This window comes from Pelobates fuscus, chromosome 3 (assembly GCF_036172605.1).
Source record: "Pelobates fuscus isolate aPelFus1 chromosome 3, aPelFus1.pri, whole genome shotgun sequence".
Lineage (NCBI taxonomy): Eukaryota > Metazoa > Chordata > Amphibia > Anura > Pelobatidae > Pelobates > Pelobates fuscus.
In genome coordinates, this window is record NC_086319.1 from 116,235,140 (window position 1) to 116,252,326 (window position 17,187).

The window sequence follows — 17,187 nt, forward strand, 5'->3', positions numbered from 1 at the left end:
GTGTATATCTTGTTAGATAGCGCAAGCTCAGCCGTCTAGCGAGAGTGTTAATAGTGTGTTGCTGTATCATAGTGCACGGTACCATAACCCTGTATATTTACTGACACTGTATATAAGTACTAATCATTGTCGTCCATTGCATGTTTAACACCATAACCACTAATAATTGTATTGTGACCTTAACTTGTGCTTTGACCTATGCTAACCGTACTGTAACCGCTATTTGTAAAAGACGATGTTACTGGGGTGTGTTATAGACGGGTAATTCATATATAGAGAATTATAGCGTGGGTGACTGTATAGTTTCGCCAAAGGGCATAATATTGATTATATAGTGACTGGTGTAACAGCTGTGTGTGTACGGGAATTCCCTGAGTGTTTATTGTTATTGTGTACGTTTCACTTGGTAACTGTACCACGTGGTGCTGTTGCCAGAGGAAACGGGTGTGACTGTTGAATAAGTACGCGTGTATAGTATTCGTTGTCGACGACGTTCCATTGTTAAGTATGGGTGCGTCGCAGTCAACGATCCCGGATCCCTTAGGTTGTATGGTGAAGAATTTTAAAAAGGGATTCAAAACTTGTGATTTTGGGGTTAAAATGTCTCCTGTACGTTTGGTCACTTTGTGTACTAGGGAGTGGCCTACTTTGGTTGCGGCATGGCCGCCACGTGGCAGTTTGGATCCAACTCTGGTACAGCGCTTACACGTGGCTGTATCGGGTAGGCCTGAACTTTACGGCCAGTTTCCTTATATTGATTGTTGGAGACAGGCCGTAAATGACTCGCCAAAATGGCTCCAGACATGCCACGAGGAGCAGTGTCGCCTCATGGTAGCTAGGACTTGTTCGTCCACTAGGACTGGTGTTAGGCCCATTTTGGACACGCCCCCTGAGTCCGAGATCCCTTTGCCGCCCCCTTACTTTCCGTTAAGAGGAAGTGACGCAAATGCAGGAAGTCCTGCAACCCTCCCCTCATTACCCCCATCCACTTCCGCTTCCTCCTCCAGTACAGGATCCACCCCCCCTCGTACTAAATCTCCCCTTCCGGAATCAGAACCAACCCCCATTAAAAACGAATATCCTGATTTGGCGCCACTTCAGACTTCCGGTCAAGCTTCATCTAGCTCGGCTCGAAGTGTTTTATTTACAACCTTTTCCCAAAACCAAGCTCCCACATCCCCATACCCTATTTCTCCCCGACTGGAACCTATGACTGACGCCCCTCCACGTAGCCCCATACAGACCCGACAGCTGACCGGTGCCCAACAATTAAAACACTATCAGATGCCTCTTCGTCTGAATCCCGGGTCAGCCTATATCGATGCTGCAGGCCAAATGGCACATGCTGACCCAGTCTTTGTATATGTCCCATTCACGACAACCGATCTTTTAAATTGGAAGACCCACAATTCCTCGTATACTGAGAAACCACAAGCTATGACTGATCTGTTCACCTCAATAGTACAGACACATAACCCGACATGGGCTGATTGCCAGCAGTTATTAATTTATTCAACAATGAGGAAAGGACAAGAATTAATCAAGCGGCCATTAAAGCACTAGAGGATAAAGCCCGTACTTTAAACCAAGCCAATCCATCAGCATGGGCCGCAACACATTATCCCAACACCGATCCCGATTGGAATGTAAATGGTGCTGATATGGTTCAACTCAGAGCCTATAGAGACGCTATAATTGCTGGCATGAAAGCCAGAGGAAAGAAAGCCATTAACATGTCGAAGACAGTTGAGGTGATTCAGAAAAGTGATGAAGCGCCCAGTGTCTTTTATGACCGATTATTGGAGGCATACCGCTTGTATACCCCCTTTAATCCGGAAGACGCAGACAATTCCCGAATGGTGAACTCCGCCTTTGTCAGCCAAGCTTACGGAGATATTAAGCGCAAGCTACAGAAGTTAGAAGGGTTTGCGGGTATGTCCATCACCCAACTAATGGAGGTAGCGAATAAGGTATATATGAATAGGGAAACAGAAAGTAAGAAAGAGGAAGAGCGCAAGATGCGTAGAAAGGCAGACATGCTAGCGGTAGCGATCGCAGGCGTAGATAGACGGGGCCCAGATAGAGGCGATAGTAGATGGAGTAGGGAGCCTTTGAGTAGGAATCAGTGCGCGTATTGCAAGGAAGAAGGGCATTGGAGGAACGAATGTCCACAAAGAGAGCAGTACGAGAGAGACCAACCCAGGGCAGGTTACGGAAACTTTAGGGGCAGAGCGAGAGGTAGAGGAGGCCCCGGAGGGAGTAATGGTAATAGAGGGAGTAATGGGAACAGAGGAAGTGTTAGGGAAGACAGGTATATTCCAGCAGCGCAAAGGTCCCGCGATAGAGAAGGTAGGGACTTTGTAGGATTGGCTGACACGGTCATGGAGGACTATTGATACCGACCGGGCTCCATCCCCCTTGGTCGAGCGGAGCCTATGGTCGATGTATCAATAGGGGGGAAAAGGAGTGCGTTCATGATCGACACTGGTGCTGAACATTCAGTGGTGACTAATCTAGTTGCTCCTCCATCTGGAAGGACTATTACTGTGATAGGAGCAACTGGAAGAAGTGCTGAAAAACCGGTTCTTAAAAGTCGACTCTGTACACTGGGAGGCCACGTAGTAAAACATCAATTCCTTTATATGCTTGAATGTCCAGTCCAATTGCTGGGACGTGATATGCTATCAAAATTACAAGCGCAGATTACGTTCCTACCAAATGGAACAACATCCTTAAAGTTTAATGGACCTTCAGGTATCATGACATTATCCGTACCAAAGGAAGAAGAGTGGCGACTTTATACAGCGTTGACTAGCCAAAACCCTAGGAGTGATGAGACATTATTTAACATACCAGGAGTTTGGGCAGAGAACAACCCACCAGGACTGGCCCGCAATATTCCACCTATAAAAATTGAACTAAAACTTGGGGTTTATCCAGTGAGCCTAAGACAATACCACATCCCGCAGAAGGCTAAGAAGAACATCCAATCCTATCTGGATAAGTTCATACGGTATGGTATCCTAAAATTCTGTACTTCCCCCTGGAACACCCCATTGCTGCCTGTTCAAAAGCCCGGTACAGATGAGTATCGACCTGTGCAGGACTTGAGAGCAGTCAATGATGCGGTTGTTAGTATACATCCAGTTGTACCCAATCCATATAACCTGCTTGCTTTAATTCCGGGCGGGGCTACTTACTTTACAGTCTTAGACCTCAAAGATGCCTTCTTTTGCCTCCGAATTGCCGCAGAAAGTCAATGTATTTTTGCTTTCCAATGGGAGAACGCTGTAACGGGCTCAAAACGCCAAATGACTTGGACAAGACTGCCCCAAGGGTTTAAAAATTCACCTACCCTATTTGGTTCAGCCCTAAGTCAAGATCTATTGGATTTCGAGTCCATCCCAGGAGAGTGTGTATTGTTACAATATGTAGATGACTTGTTGATAGCAGCAGTTACAAAAGAAATCTGTCAGCAAGCAACGCACGATCTACTACACATTCTCTGGAAGGCAGGATACAAGGTGTCTAGAAAGAAGGCTCAGTTGTGTTTGCCAACTGTCAAATATCTGGGATTCCATATCTCTGAAGGTCAAAGAATTATGGGGCCAGAGAGAAAAGAAGCTGTCTGCCAAATACCAATACCCAAGAATAGAAGACAAGTGCGAGAATTCTTGGGGGCAGCAGGCTTCTGTAGGATATGGATTCCCAGCTACGCGATACTGGCAAAACCTCTGTATGCAGCTATCAAAGGTACAGAGCACGACCCCTTCTTATGGACCCAAGAACAGCAAACGGCATTTGAAGATGTGAAGAAGGCTTTGATGAGTGCCCCAGCATTAGGTCTACCTGATCACACACGACCATTCTACCTGTATGTACATGAGCAAAGAAGAATGGCTGTGGGAGTATTGACACAGTACTTGGGATCATGGCAAAGACCTGTTGCCTACATGTCTAAGCAATTGGATGCAGTGGCCAGCGGACTTCCACCTTGTCTAAGAGCCGTAGCTGCAGCCGCCCTGCTAGTAGCTGAAGCCGATGAACTCACTCTGGGTCAAGAACTTTATGTACGAGTCCCACATGCAGTACAGACGTTGTTGGATTACAAAGGAAATCATTGGTTTAGTAACAGCCGTATGACCAAGTATCAAGCAATGTTGTGTGAAAATCCCAGAGTGCATTTAGAGACTGTAAACACCTTAAATCCAGCTACCCTTTTGCCACAACCTACTGAAAGTCAACATGATTGTTTGGAAGTAATGGATGAAGTATTCTCAAGTAGACCAGATCTTCGTGATTTTCCCATCCAGAACCCCGATGTTCAATATTATACCGACGGCAGTAGTTATGTGAAAGAAGGGATCCGCTATGCAGGATATGCAGTGACAACAATAGACAAGGTGATAGAAGCTCGGCCACTGGCGAAAGGAACATCAGCACAAAAGGCAGAATTGATAGCACTGACACGAGCGTTACAATTGGCTGAAGGTTTAAGAGTGAACATCTACACGGACTCCAAATATGCGTTTTTAACCACTCATGCCCACGGAGCTTTGTATAAAGAAAGAGGACTACTGAATTCAGAAGGCAAAGAAATCAAATACGCAGCTGAAATCCTACAACTATTGGAAGCAGTGTGGGAGCCGAAAGAAGTCGGTATCATACATTGTCGAGCGCATCTGAGAGGAGATGGTGATGTAACCAAGGGAAATCGGATGGCAGATAGTGCAGCTAAGCGTGCTGCTGAATCAGGAAGACAGGAGTATGTGGGGAATATAGCTGCTCTTATACCAACTCCACTGTCCCAATGGACTCCAGTTTATACAGCTCAAGAAGAGGAGTGGTTAAAGACTGAACCAGGAAAGTATTTGGAGAACAAGTGGTATCAGCTAGAAGATGGAAGAATAGTCATACCAGCATCACTAGCGGTAGAAATTGTCCAAAATTATCATAACGGGACACATTCTGGGAGAGACAGTACTGAAGAATCTCTCAGAAAACATTTCTACATACCAAGATTGTCCAACTTGACTCAGGCCATTGTACGAAGATGTGTAACGTGTGCTAAAAATAATGCAAGACAAGGACCAGTAAAGCCACCAGGAGTCCAGTTTATGGGGGGACTCCCCATGTCCGATTTACAAATTGACTTTACAGTGATGCCTAAATCGGGTGGACATCGTTACCTGCTGGTAATTGTGTGCACCTATTCAGGCTGGGTAGAAGCATGTCCTACTCGTACAGAGAAAGCAGGAGAAGTTGTAAGATTCCTGCTACGAGAAATAATACCCCGATATGGACTACCCTGTTCTATAGGATCGGACAATGGTCCAGCTTTTGTTCATCAGTGCCTACAACAACTGACTCATATGCTTGGTATAAAGTGGAGGCTTCATACAGCATATAGACCCCAGAGTTCTGGTAAGGTAGAGAGAATGAATAGAACTATTAAGAATCAGTTGGCTAAAATGTGTCAGGAAACCCAACTTAAGTGGAACGTTCTCTTACCCATAGCTCTATTGCGAATCCGCAGTACCCCTACCAGAAGGATGGGCCTCTCTCCTTTTGAAATCATGTATGGGCGACCACCTCCCGTACTTGGTAACTTAAGGGGGGACTTGAGTCAGTTGGGAGAAGGAATTACCCGGCAGCAGGTTGTAGAGTTGGGTAAGACTATGGAGGAGGTACAGAAATGGGTACAAGATAGATTACCTGTGAATATTTATCCCCCTGTTCATAGTTATCATCCAGGAGATCAAGTGTGGATTAAAGAGTGGAATAATGTACCGTTAGGGCCCAAGTGGAGAGGTCCTTATGTTGTTCTTTTGTCTACCCCTACAGCAATAAAAGTAGCCGAAGTGACTCCGTGGATACATCACTCCAGGGTTAAACCAGCAGCAGTCGATTCTTGGCAAGTTACAGCAGATCCAGAGAATCCCTGCAAGATCCGGTTAAAACGCACTACTCAGTCGGAGTAACGAGGAACTATTGTGGATTACAAATTTTATTATTTTTGGGATTTGGTGCGTGAGTGAGAAGGCCATAATAAAGCCTGTCCGCCCACCGACGTATAGTTTATAAGCTAGGGAAAGTCTCGAAGGGACTCCTGTGAAGACGAGCAGAACTCCATTCCCTGCAGCCCTTACATCCTGGAAGCTGAGGTGCCTTCGCACGGACGAAGACTGAGGATGACGGCGAAAGATGTGTTTTTGATAGTGTTTATTTATGTGTGTTTTTATATTCAGGAAGGTAGAGGTACCGACACTCCTAGCTGTGAGGTATGCATTAAGACTACGAGAACAGGTAACCATATTTCCCAAACCCTAATTTGGCATTCACAATACGAGTGTAAAGGAGATGTATCGAGATGTAGATACCTAAATATAGACTATAGTGTGTGCCATTTAGGAGTAGGAGAACCTAAGTGCTTCAGTCCAGAGTATCAACCCCGTACAATTTGGTTGACTCTCAGGAATGGAGATCCTCAGGGGACCCTAATTAATAAGACGGTGTTAGAATCCGTACATTCTTCGGGTGTTCTGCTATTTGATGCGTGTAAAGCGATATCGAGTGGTAGAAAGCCGTGGAATGTATGTGGGGATCTTAGATGGGAGAGGACGTATGGGTCTAATGATAAATATATTTGTCCCAGTAGTAAAAATAAATATGTGAGTCCTAGATGCCCAAATAAAGACTATAACTTCTGCCCATATTGGTCTTGTGTGGGGTGGGCGACTTGGGGACAGACAGTGGACAAAGACATGATAGTGACTAAGTTGCCGACTAGCCCATATTGTAAGTCTATGGAATGTAATCCCATCCATATACTTATAAATAACCCCGATAAGTTCTTAGACAAATATGGCAATTTATTTGGGTTTCAAATATACGGGACGGGTTTAGATCCTGGGACAGTATTGTTTATAGGGATAGAGACTGATACGGTATCCTCCCAAACTCATCAAGTATACCATTCCTTTTATGAAGAGATGAGTATAGATAATAAGATCCCCCATAATGCTAAAAACCTGTTCATCGATTTAGCTGAAAGTATTGCCGGTAGTCTTAATGTTACCAACTGCTATGTGTGTGGAGGTACTAACATGGGAGACCAATGGCCTTGGGAAGCAAAGGAGGTAATGTCCGGTTCTGAGGCAGTTGAACAATTAATATCTTCACAAGCCGATTATCATATGAGTGTTAGAGGTAAATCTGAGTGGAGATTAAAGACCTCCATCATAGGTTATGTTTGCATAGCAAGGAAAGGGATAATGTATAATACTTCTGTAGGAGAATTAACTTGTCTAGGGCAAAAAGCTTATGATGATGATACAAAGAATACAACTTGGTGGTCGGCTTCAAATGTCTCAGAACCATCTAACCCGTTTGCTAGATACGCCAATTTAAAGGATGTGTGGTTTGACCTATCCATCACATCTACCTGGAGAGCCCCAGCAAATTTGTACTGGATCTGTGGTAAGAAAGCCTATTCGGAATTGCCACAGGACTGGGAAGGGGCATGTGTGTTGGGTATGCTCAAACCATCCTTCTTCTTGTTACCGATTGAAACAGGTGAGACTTTAGGTGTTAAAGTGTATGATGTGAATAATAGGAAGAAAAGGGGACCCATAGAGATAGGCGCTTGGGAAGATGATGAATGGCCTCCCCAGCGTATCATAGATTATTATGGGCCAGCCACGTGGGCAGAAGATGGTACCTTTGGTTATAGAACCCCTATTTATATGCTCAACCGCATTATAAGATTACAGGCGGTGGTTGAGATTATCACTAACGAGACATCACAAGCGCTTAATCTTCTAGCGAAGCATAACACCAGGATGAGGACGGCAGTCTACCAAAATAGATTAGCCTTGGATTACCTTTTGGCAGTAGAGGGAGGTGTATGTGGGAAGTTTAACCTGAGCAATTGCTGTCTTCAAATAGATGACGAAGGGCAAGCAATAGCTGAGCTTACTAGCCATATGGTTAAACTAGCGCATGTGCCTACTCAGGTATGGAAAGGGTATAATCCAAGTAGTTGGTTTGGTAGCTGGTATGAGTGGTTTGGAGGGCTTAAGGCAGTGGTAGGTGGAGTCCTACTGATTTTAATGTTGTGTCTACTCCTGCCGTGTCTTATACCCTTAGTAGTTAGGTCTGTGCAAAGCCTGATAGAAAATATAGCAGAGAGGAAGGCTGCTGCACAGATAATGGCGATTTATAAGTATAAGGCTCTAGATCAGGGAGAACCAATGCAGGAAGATGAGTGTTAAAAGATTCACATCATAAGATAAGTCTGGTCTGGTTCAAGGTAACTTGCGGTGTATGCAAACTAAGGTTAAGTGATGCCTCAAGTAATTGTGAAATATCAAGAGGCATCAAAGGGGGGAATGTGGTGGAATCTCGGTAAAAATAAATTTAGTAGGCCGAGATTACCACGTGGCATGTGTACGTGCATATGCTGATGTATCGATCAGTTGGTTGCACGAGGCAAGATACGATCAGTAGTGTACGGAGCATGTGCAAGAATACAGGATGTAGTATTCCCCCTCCTCCATTGTGCTGGACAAGCCATGCGGTCAAGCAGGAAGTTAATTCTTATTTGTATTGATTGGTCAAGAGAATGTGCGGGTGGAGCTTAATATGGGAGGAGTTATGTGCCTATATAAGGAGCCTGCACTATTGTCCGGGGCTCAGAACTTGTGGTATTTTGGTGACGCTAGTCCCTCTGAGTCCCGATCGGTGATCCAATAAAGAATCTCTTCCTTCCTGAAGAAACCTGTGTCCATCTCTCTGTGCTTTGCTTCCGTCAGTTTCTCCGGTATCAGTAGGTGTGAGAATGTTTTGTAGTAATTGTTCGTGAACCCATCGGGCCCTGGTGGTATCTGTAGAGGGAGTTGTTTGCTAGCTTCAGTTATTTCTTGTTTATGTTTCTCTGGTCGTCATTGAGTCTGGGTACTGCAATTGGATCTAGGAATGTGTTTATTTCTTGGGTGGTGGAGGGTGTATACCTGTATGTGCTTTGGTCTTTATGCAAGTTGTACAACTTGCTGTAGCATTTAGCTACTTCAATGTTGATATCTTGAGGTTTTAGTAATTGTATGTTGTCCGTAATGATATGTGGTATTTTGGATTTGGCTTGCTGCTTACGTAGTAAAGATGCTAGTATTTTGCTTACCTTGTTTCCTTGTGAGTATTGTCTTATTTTTAGCCTTTCCAGCATATATGCAGTTTTTCGTAAGTTTATCTCAGTTTATCTCATTTATGTTCTTAGTGATTGTTTTTCTTTTCCCCATTATGTTTTCTGAGGGGTCCAGGCAGGGCCGGACTGGGCATTAAAAGCAGCCCTGGAAAAAAATGTTTTACCAGCCCCATAATGCGTCGCGCCAGCATAGTGTGCAGATACAGAGTTGGAAAAGAGAACTTAAAATTAAAAATTATTACTCCAACGTAAAAAAAAAGCACTCATATGGTTCAAAATAAACAAAAGTGCTGATTTATTTTAAGCAGATGTGCCTTTGCATGTAATCAATGTTTCAGTCCATCTACCATGACATATTAAGGAAAGCTTGGTAATGGGACTGAAATGGTGAATGTATGTTGGGCACAACTGTAAAAAATTGACGTTATCTTGTTTACTTTGAAGTCCTTTGGGTGCGCTCTTCACTTTTAAATATGTTATTGTGCTGGAGTGTGCACCTACCTAGCAACAAGACTGGGCCAATATCTGCTCATTACATATGGTACATATTAATGACATTTCTCTGTGTATTATGCATATATAAATGTACATTAATATATGTGTAAATATAATAGACATAATTATCTATATATCTAATACACACATTAATATACATGTCATATACCAGTGGAGGATCCAGAGCCTGATCTCGGGAGGGGCACTTGTAGATTATTTAAAGAAAAAATCCATGCACAATAACCACTACTGCTCTGTGTAGTGGTTATGGTGCAAGGAGTGCCGGTGTTCTATCAGTCTGCTATACCTCGTCAGATTTCTATACCCTCGTCACTTCCGGGGAGGGGAAGCAGCTGGATCCTGTGCTGCACATGAGTGCTAGCACTCCTGCTACTCCTCCACAGCCAGGTCCTGGAAGGTAAGTAAAACTAGTGTTACACTTTCATTATAGTTAGTGCATTCACTAAGCTTAGGCACACGGGACATTTAGGGTTAAGTGAGGGTTCAAATTAGGGTTAGGTAAGTGCTTCTAACCTCTCTCACTCTCTATTCTTACCCTAACCCTTGGGGTAAGGGTTAAAATAGAGTGTGAGAAAACCCTATTTAGTGATATTCCCCTATTGTGAAATATCACTAAATGTGAACAAGTCCCTAATCCTAACTCTAATTTGAACCCTAACATTAACCCTAAATGTCCCATGTCCTAAGCTTAGTGAATGCACTAACTATAATGAAAGTGTAAAACTAGTTTTACTTACCTTCCAGGACCTGGCTGTGGAGGAGTAGCAGGAGTGCTAGCACGCATGTGCAGCACAGGATCCAGCTGCTTCCCCTCCCCGGAAGTGACGAGGGTATAGAAATCTGACAGGTATAGCAGAATGATAGAACACCGGGACCCCCTCACAGAGTAAGTAGTCAAACCGTTTAAGAACAGTTCGACAACTTACCTGGGTTTTGCTGTAGTAGGGTATAGGAGCAGTGGTACAATGTGTGAGGGGTGCAGTGTGTGTGAAAGGTTCAGTGTATGTGTGTGAATGCGTAGCGTGTGTGGGGAAATGTGTGTATGGAGGCACTGTGTGTGTGTATGAGGCAATGTGTGAATGTGTATGGTGTGTGTGTGGGGGCAGTGTGTGTATGGGGGGCAGTGTGTGAATGTGTATGGTGTGTGTGTGTGTGTGTGGGGGCAGTGTGTATATGGGGGGCAGTGTGTGAATGTGTATGGTGTGTGTGTGGGGGCAGTGTGTCTATGGGGCTAGAGTTCACTCTCAACACTGCGACCACCAGGAACTCGTGGTGAGAGTGAACTCTAGCCCATAGCTCCATAGCTCGTGAGAGCCGGAGCAGTGCCGTGGTAACCGCGGCAACGCTTTGTGCTCGTGCGAGGACGCAGAGGAGCTGCAGGCTGACCTCTCGGGTCCTTTCTCCCTCCCCTGCCGGCTCCACCCTTTCCCTTTGTCTCTCTCTCCCCCACATCTCTCTTCCTCTCTGTCTCTCTCTCCCCCTGTCTCTTTTTCCTCCCTCCACCATCTCTCTATCCCCCCTCTGTCTCTTTCCCCCATCCTTTCACTGTGCCCCTCTGTTTTATTTGCCCCCTCCCCTTGTGTCTCTTTATTCCCCTCCTCCCCTTGTGTCTCTTTATTTCCCCCTCCCCTTGTGTCTCTTTATTTCCCCCTCCCCTTGTGTCTCTTTATTTCCCCCCTCCCCTTGTGTTTATTTATTTCCCCCCTCCCCTTGTGTCTCTTTATTTCCCCCCTCCCCTTGTGTCTCTTTATTTCCCCCCTCCCCTTGTGTCTCTTTATTTCCCCCCTCCCCTTGTGTCTCTTTATCCCCCCCTTGTGTCTCTTTATCCCCTCCCCTTGTGTCTCTTTATCCCCTCCCCTTGTCTCTTTATCCCCTCCCCTTGTGTCTCTTTATCCCCTCCCCTTGTGTCTCTTTATCCCCTCCCCTTGTGTCTCTTTATCCCCTCCCCTTGTGTCTCTTTATTTCCCCCCCCTTGTGTCTCTTTATTCCCCCCCCTTGTGTCTCTTTATTCCCCCCCCCTTGTGTCTCTTTATTCCCGCCCCCCCCTTGTGTCTATTTATTTCCGCCCCCCCCCCTTTTGTCTCTTTATTCCCCCCCTTGTGTCTCTTTATTCCCCCCCCCCCTTGTGTCTCTTTATTCCCCCCCCCCTTGTGTCTCTTTATTCCCGCCCCCCCCCTTGTGTCTATTTATTCCCGCCCCCCCCCTTGTGTCTCTTTATTTCCCCCCTCCCCTCCTTTCCCTTCCACTCCCCTCCCCTCCCATTTACCTGATTGAGTGGGGCTGGGGTTGGGGCCGGCCGCATTCCGCGCTGGAGCCGCCGGACCGGGTGGCAGCCTCGCCGGTCCGGCGGCACTGCTTTCACTAATGCTGACTCGCTAGGGGCTGATGGAGGAGGGAGGAGCATGTCTCTGTACCATGCTCCCTCGCGGTTCCCACAATTCCCAGCACAGGAACCGCGAGGGAGCATGGTACAGAGACATGCTCCTCCCTCCTCCATCAGCCCCTAGCGAGTCAGCATTAGTGAAAGCAGTGCCGCCGGACCGGCGAGGCTGCCACCCGGTCCGGCGGCTCCAGCGCGGCCGCCGACCGGCCCCTTCAGAGTGTGTGCCACCGGACCGGCCACCCGGTGGCACATACTTGTTCAGAGCAGCCCCCAGGTGCCGCGGCCCACCGGGAAATTTCCCGGTATCCCGGTGGGCCAGTCCGGCCCTGGGTCCAGGTGGTAACTATGTGTCTTGTCTCTTAGTTCTTTTAGTAGGGTCATATATTTCAACTGTGTGTTGTTTTTTATGTGAGCTGCTTTACTGAGGCATAGGCCTTGAATTACTGTCTTGTGTGCTTGCCGTAATGTAGTTGGTTTTATGTCCTGTGTTTTACTAGTCATGAACTAATATTTTATCTCCTGTTCAATGTTTGATGCAAAGGCTCTATCGTGTAACAGTGTGTTGTTTAGTCTCAACGTTCCTTTACCTCTATATGCAAAGTGTTCTAATACAATGAGTATTACTGGGCATGATCTGACCATTTTAGGTAGCCTATTGTGCAGTGGTTGATCCTTGGGATCCCAGAGCTCTGTACTAAGATTAGGTCGATTCTGGAGTGTGTGTTATGAACAGGGAATAAAATGTGTAGTCTCAGGTTTTTGGGGTTATTAAACGTCATGTGTTGTATAAGTTACATTCTTTGAATAGTGTCATCAGAGCTTGGCTTCTGGATCTAAGAGTGGAGGAACTTTGTGCATTGAGAGGGGTGGTGATGTCTACAATTGGGTCTAAGGCATGGTTTATGTCTGTCAGGATCCTGTCCTGACAAGCAAGACTTTTGTTCTGTATTACCTGTTTATTTAAAAAAAAAAAAATAGTTTCTACATTGATTTTGTTTTACCACTAGTGGCCTCCCTTGCCTCTAGTTTGACCACTCGCCTTATCATTCTCAATGGCCTGGACTAATTTGGGTTTCTACAAAAGGTAATGCCTAATTCACCACTTTGCCTTGACATTGAAGTTGATTATTGTCTGAAAAGATTTCATATCCTGGCTCCTGAGTTAACCTGTGGATTTTCCTTGTTGGCTTCATAACCTGCTATACTCACCAACCTGCTCCAAACTTACCTGTACAACTCTTCATTCACGCATACCAACCTGAACACCCTATATTCCAGATGGACATCCAACTTGCTTAAATCAATACTGGACTTAATTTACTTTGTGACTATCTATGTTACTCCTACAATGGATTTACTGATACTCCAAACTATATTTGCATCTACCAAAAAGGACCTGCTACTACTATATAATCTCTTATCCAAAGAGACTGAAAAACTAAAACACTATTTAAAGGGACACTATAGTCACCTGAACAACTTTAGCTTAATGAAGCATTTTTGGTGTATAGAACATGCCCCTGCAGCCTCACTGCTCAATCCTCTGCCATTTAGGAGTTAAATCCCTTTGTTTATGAACCCTAGTCACAGACTCCCTGCATGTGACTTGCACAGCCTTCCATAAACACTTCCTGTAACGAGAACCCTATTTAGGCTTTCTTTATTGCAAGTTCTGTTTAATTAAGATTTTCTTATCCCCTGCTATGTTAATAGCTTGCTAGACCCTGCAAGCACCTCCTGTATGTGATTAAAGTTCAATTTAGAGATTGAGATACAATTATTTAAGGTAAATTTCATCTGTTTGAAAGTGAAACCAGTTTTTTTTTTTTTTTTTTTCATGCAGGCTCTGTCAATCATAGCCAGGGGAGGTGTGGCTAGGGCTGCATAAACAGAAACAAATTGATTTTACTCCTAAATGACGTGAATTGAGCAGTGAAATTGCAGGGGAATGATCTATACACACAAACTGCTTTATTTAGCTAAAGTAATTTAGGTGACTATAGTGTTCCTTTAAGTATTCATTATATTTCTGTCTAGTTCTGTTTAGTTGTTTCTTTATATCCTGTTCTGGGGCATATTGCTTAAATCCTGTTTTCTATTATCCCACTATAATGTGCCTATAATCTCTCTTATAGGTTTATCTTCAATTATCCTTCCTATAACTTTTATAGGTTTACCTTATTTCCACTTTGGGCTTGTAGTCTAAATCCTTTCTTTCATAGACTACTTACTTTTCTGTAATTTCAGACATTCTGTTCACTATCTTTCTTTTTTATAACTACAATTATAAGATCTCCTGTTCTTACTAGAATGTCTAAGATAACAAATAAAGACCCTGAAATTAACCCCAGTTTCAGTCTCATCCCTGACCTGCACAAGATCATGACAATGTCACTGCACAAGATCAGTTCACCCTGTTGAATATTTGAACATTTTAGAGAAGTTTTTGTAAAAATGTTTTTTCATGGTCGTTAGGAGTTGACTACAGGGTAGGTTATATTGTTAAGGTTACATAGCAGAATAAGGTATCTACCATGGCTGTATGTCACTACTCAGAAGTTCAAAAGTCACTGAGTGGTGGATCAAAATATGCTACGAAGACTATGCCATGAAGACTATTAAGTATTTTTTGCTTCACTTTTCCCACTGTATCGTGCCCACTGTATTTTACTTTTTGTAAGAATGCCAGGTTCCAGGACCTGGCATTTGTTAGAATAGCTTGCAGTTGTGTCTTTGTCAGAAGACTTTTACAGATAGCATCCATCCTTTCTGGAGATAATTTGAAAAGTCCATGAAATAAAACATATTTCACAAATTCCACTTGTGGATGGGCAATGATAGCCCTTTTTCCTCAACAACTTTTATATCACACTGGCGTAGATGTTACAGCAGAGAAACACATTATTCAACATTTTCTTGTCTGATAGGACTGGTAATCAATAAATAATCCATATAATGGACCAGCAAAGTGGCAGTGGAGTGAATACATAGTGCCAAGTCCTTGCTCATTTGTCCGCCAAAATAGAATAAAATAGAGACTCAGTGTACACTGAGGCAGATTTGGCCATGTAAGCTGATGCTTCTGTGTCTTCTCGTAAATAATTATTGTCTTTCCTTGGCCACCGGGATAAAAAGGAAAGTGTATTTAAGTCCATTGTAGTGAAATAGCAATATTACTTCTAGCACTGGACATTGCTGTATGGGAATGTGGAACAATCTGATTACTTGTAGTAATCAAGTCCAGGCCTCCACTTCTGACCAGAGTCCAGAACAATCAACATTCAGGAACTTGATCTGCTGATTTTCCTTTAAAAAAAAAAACAAAAAAAAAACAGCATTTGAGAAATAGCAGACATCCATTATTGATAAGTCTGTATCACAGGCTGAACATTTAATTCTTTGTATGACTCCAGGCTTCATGGACATTGTCCAAGTCTCACAGGTTGTGCTGATAATTTTAATACAATAGTATTAAAATTACATATTCTAGCTAATCCGGGTTTTGCTAGTTGCCAAAGTATCTGGAAAAAAAACCTGGAGAGAATCTCCACCGGGAGGGTTTACTCCTTGCATGCCTGCTGGTCACTCATTGGCTGCATTATATAAGTGGGCAAATTAACCTTCATATGATAAACTAAAAGGATGTCTTACATATAGTTTTCGATCACAAATGTATTCTCAGACAGTTCATGTTTTCACTCTTTGTCCTTGGATTGCACTATTTAGAATCTTCAGAAAGGACGTTTGAATTACTGTATTCCTGGCTCCAGCCATAGTAACATTTAATTTATAATTAAATTATCCAATTTTAAAGATATGGGGTAACACTGTAAATATAGCACTAGTATCTACAAGAAAGGAAATTTCAGTAAGCCCCACATTTGCTTTAAGAAGCAGCTCTTGGAATATAGAAAACAATGGCAACATATGAGCATGAGCCCCCTCAATACCCTCTAACAAAATGGTATCCAAAGTTATTCTGTTTTAAAGAGCTGCAATTCAAACTTAGATTTATATTATTAATTAATAATCTCACAATTTACAATTATTTCATAGTGTCACTAAACTAAGCAATACATTTTAATTTACAACATTTTTCATCATATAGCACACAGATTTTTTTAACAGCACAACACAATAAATTAACATTTATTTACATAGTGTCACCAACTTATGTAACACCTTTAGCCCATTAACTCTCAACCTGCGGTAATACAATTTTCAATATCACATCCAGTTTTCTAGTAACTTTCTTTCCCCAACACCTTTGTTAGCGTAATAATCTGCATGTTATCACCCTCCTCTTTTACATCTACCTTAAAAATCATCGGAGAGAGATAACTTTGCACGACCAAGGGGGTCAAATGGCAAATTTTCAAATTTTCAATTATTTGTTTTGCAACCAATGTACATTGAACACATTTTGATTTATTTGCTCATTTTGTTCACCATTAATTTTGCATGCATAATACATAATTCTTAGTACCTGCTGGAGATCCACAATGTCACTAGTATCAAGACTATGTTCTGGTGTCCAGCCACCAGAAATATAACTTGTACCTGCATACTACTGGACAAAAGACTAAAGGAGTAGTAGCTACATTGCATGAGTGTCCAGTAGAGGTGGTAAAACTAAGATCAACATACAGGTGAACAAACCTCAAAGCTTTCACATTGAAAGTCAAATTGATCACTAGACATGTGCAATTTGTTTCGTTCCAAATGTACATTCGGACGAATTTCGTGAAATTCGGATGCTTACGAATGTCCGAACTTCAAATTGTCGAATTGCCAAAGAACCGAATTGCCAAAGTTCCTAAGTGGGTTAGGGTTTAGTGTTAGGGTTTAGTGTTAGGGTCTGAATTACAGAAGTGCCTAAGTCCCGAACCGAACCAAATGCCATTGGTCCAAATTGCCGTAGCAGACACATTTTTTTACTGACGCAAATTTCTGAACTGAACCAAATTTATTGCCCATGCACATCCCTATTGATCACTTAACAATTTCAGCTATATTCTACAGACACAAAAATAGGATATCTAAAATCAGTTTGTAACTATAAATTACTTTATAATTGGTTTAAATT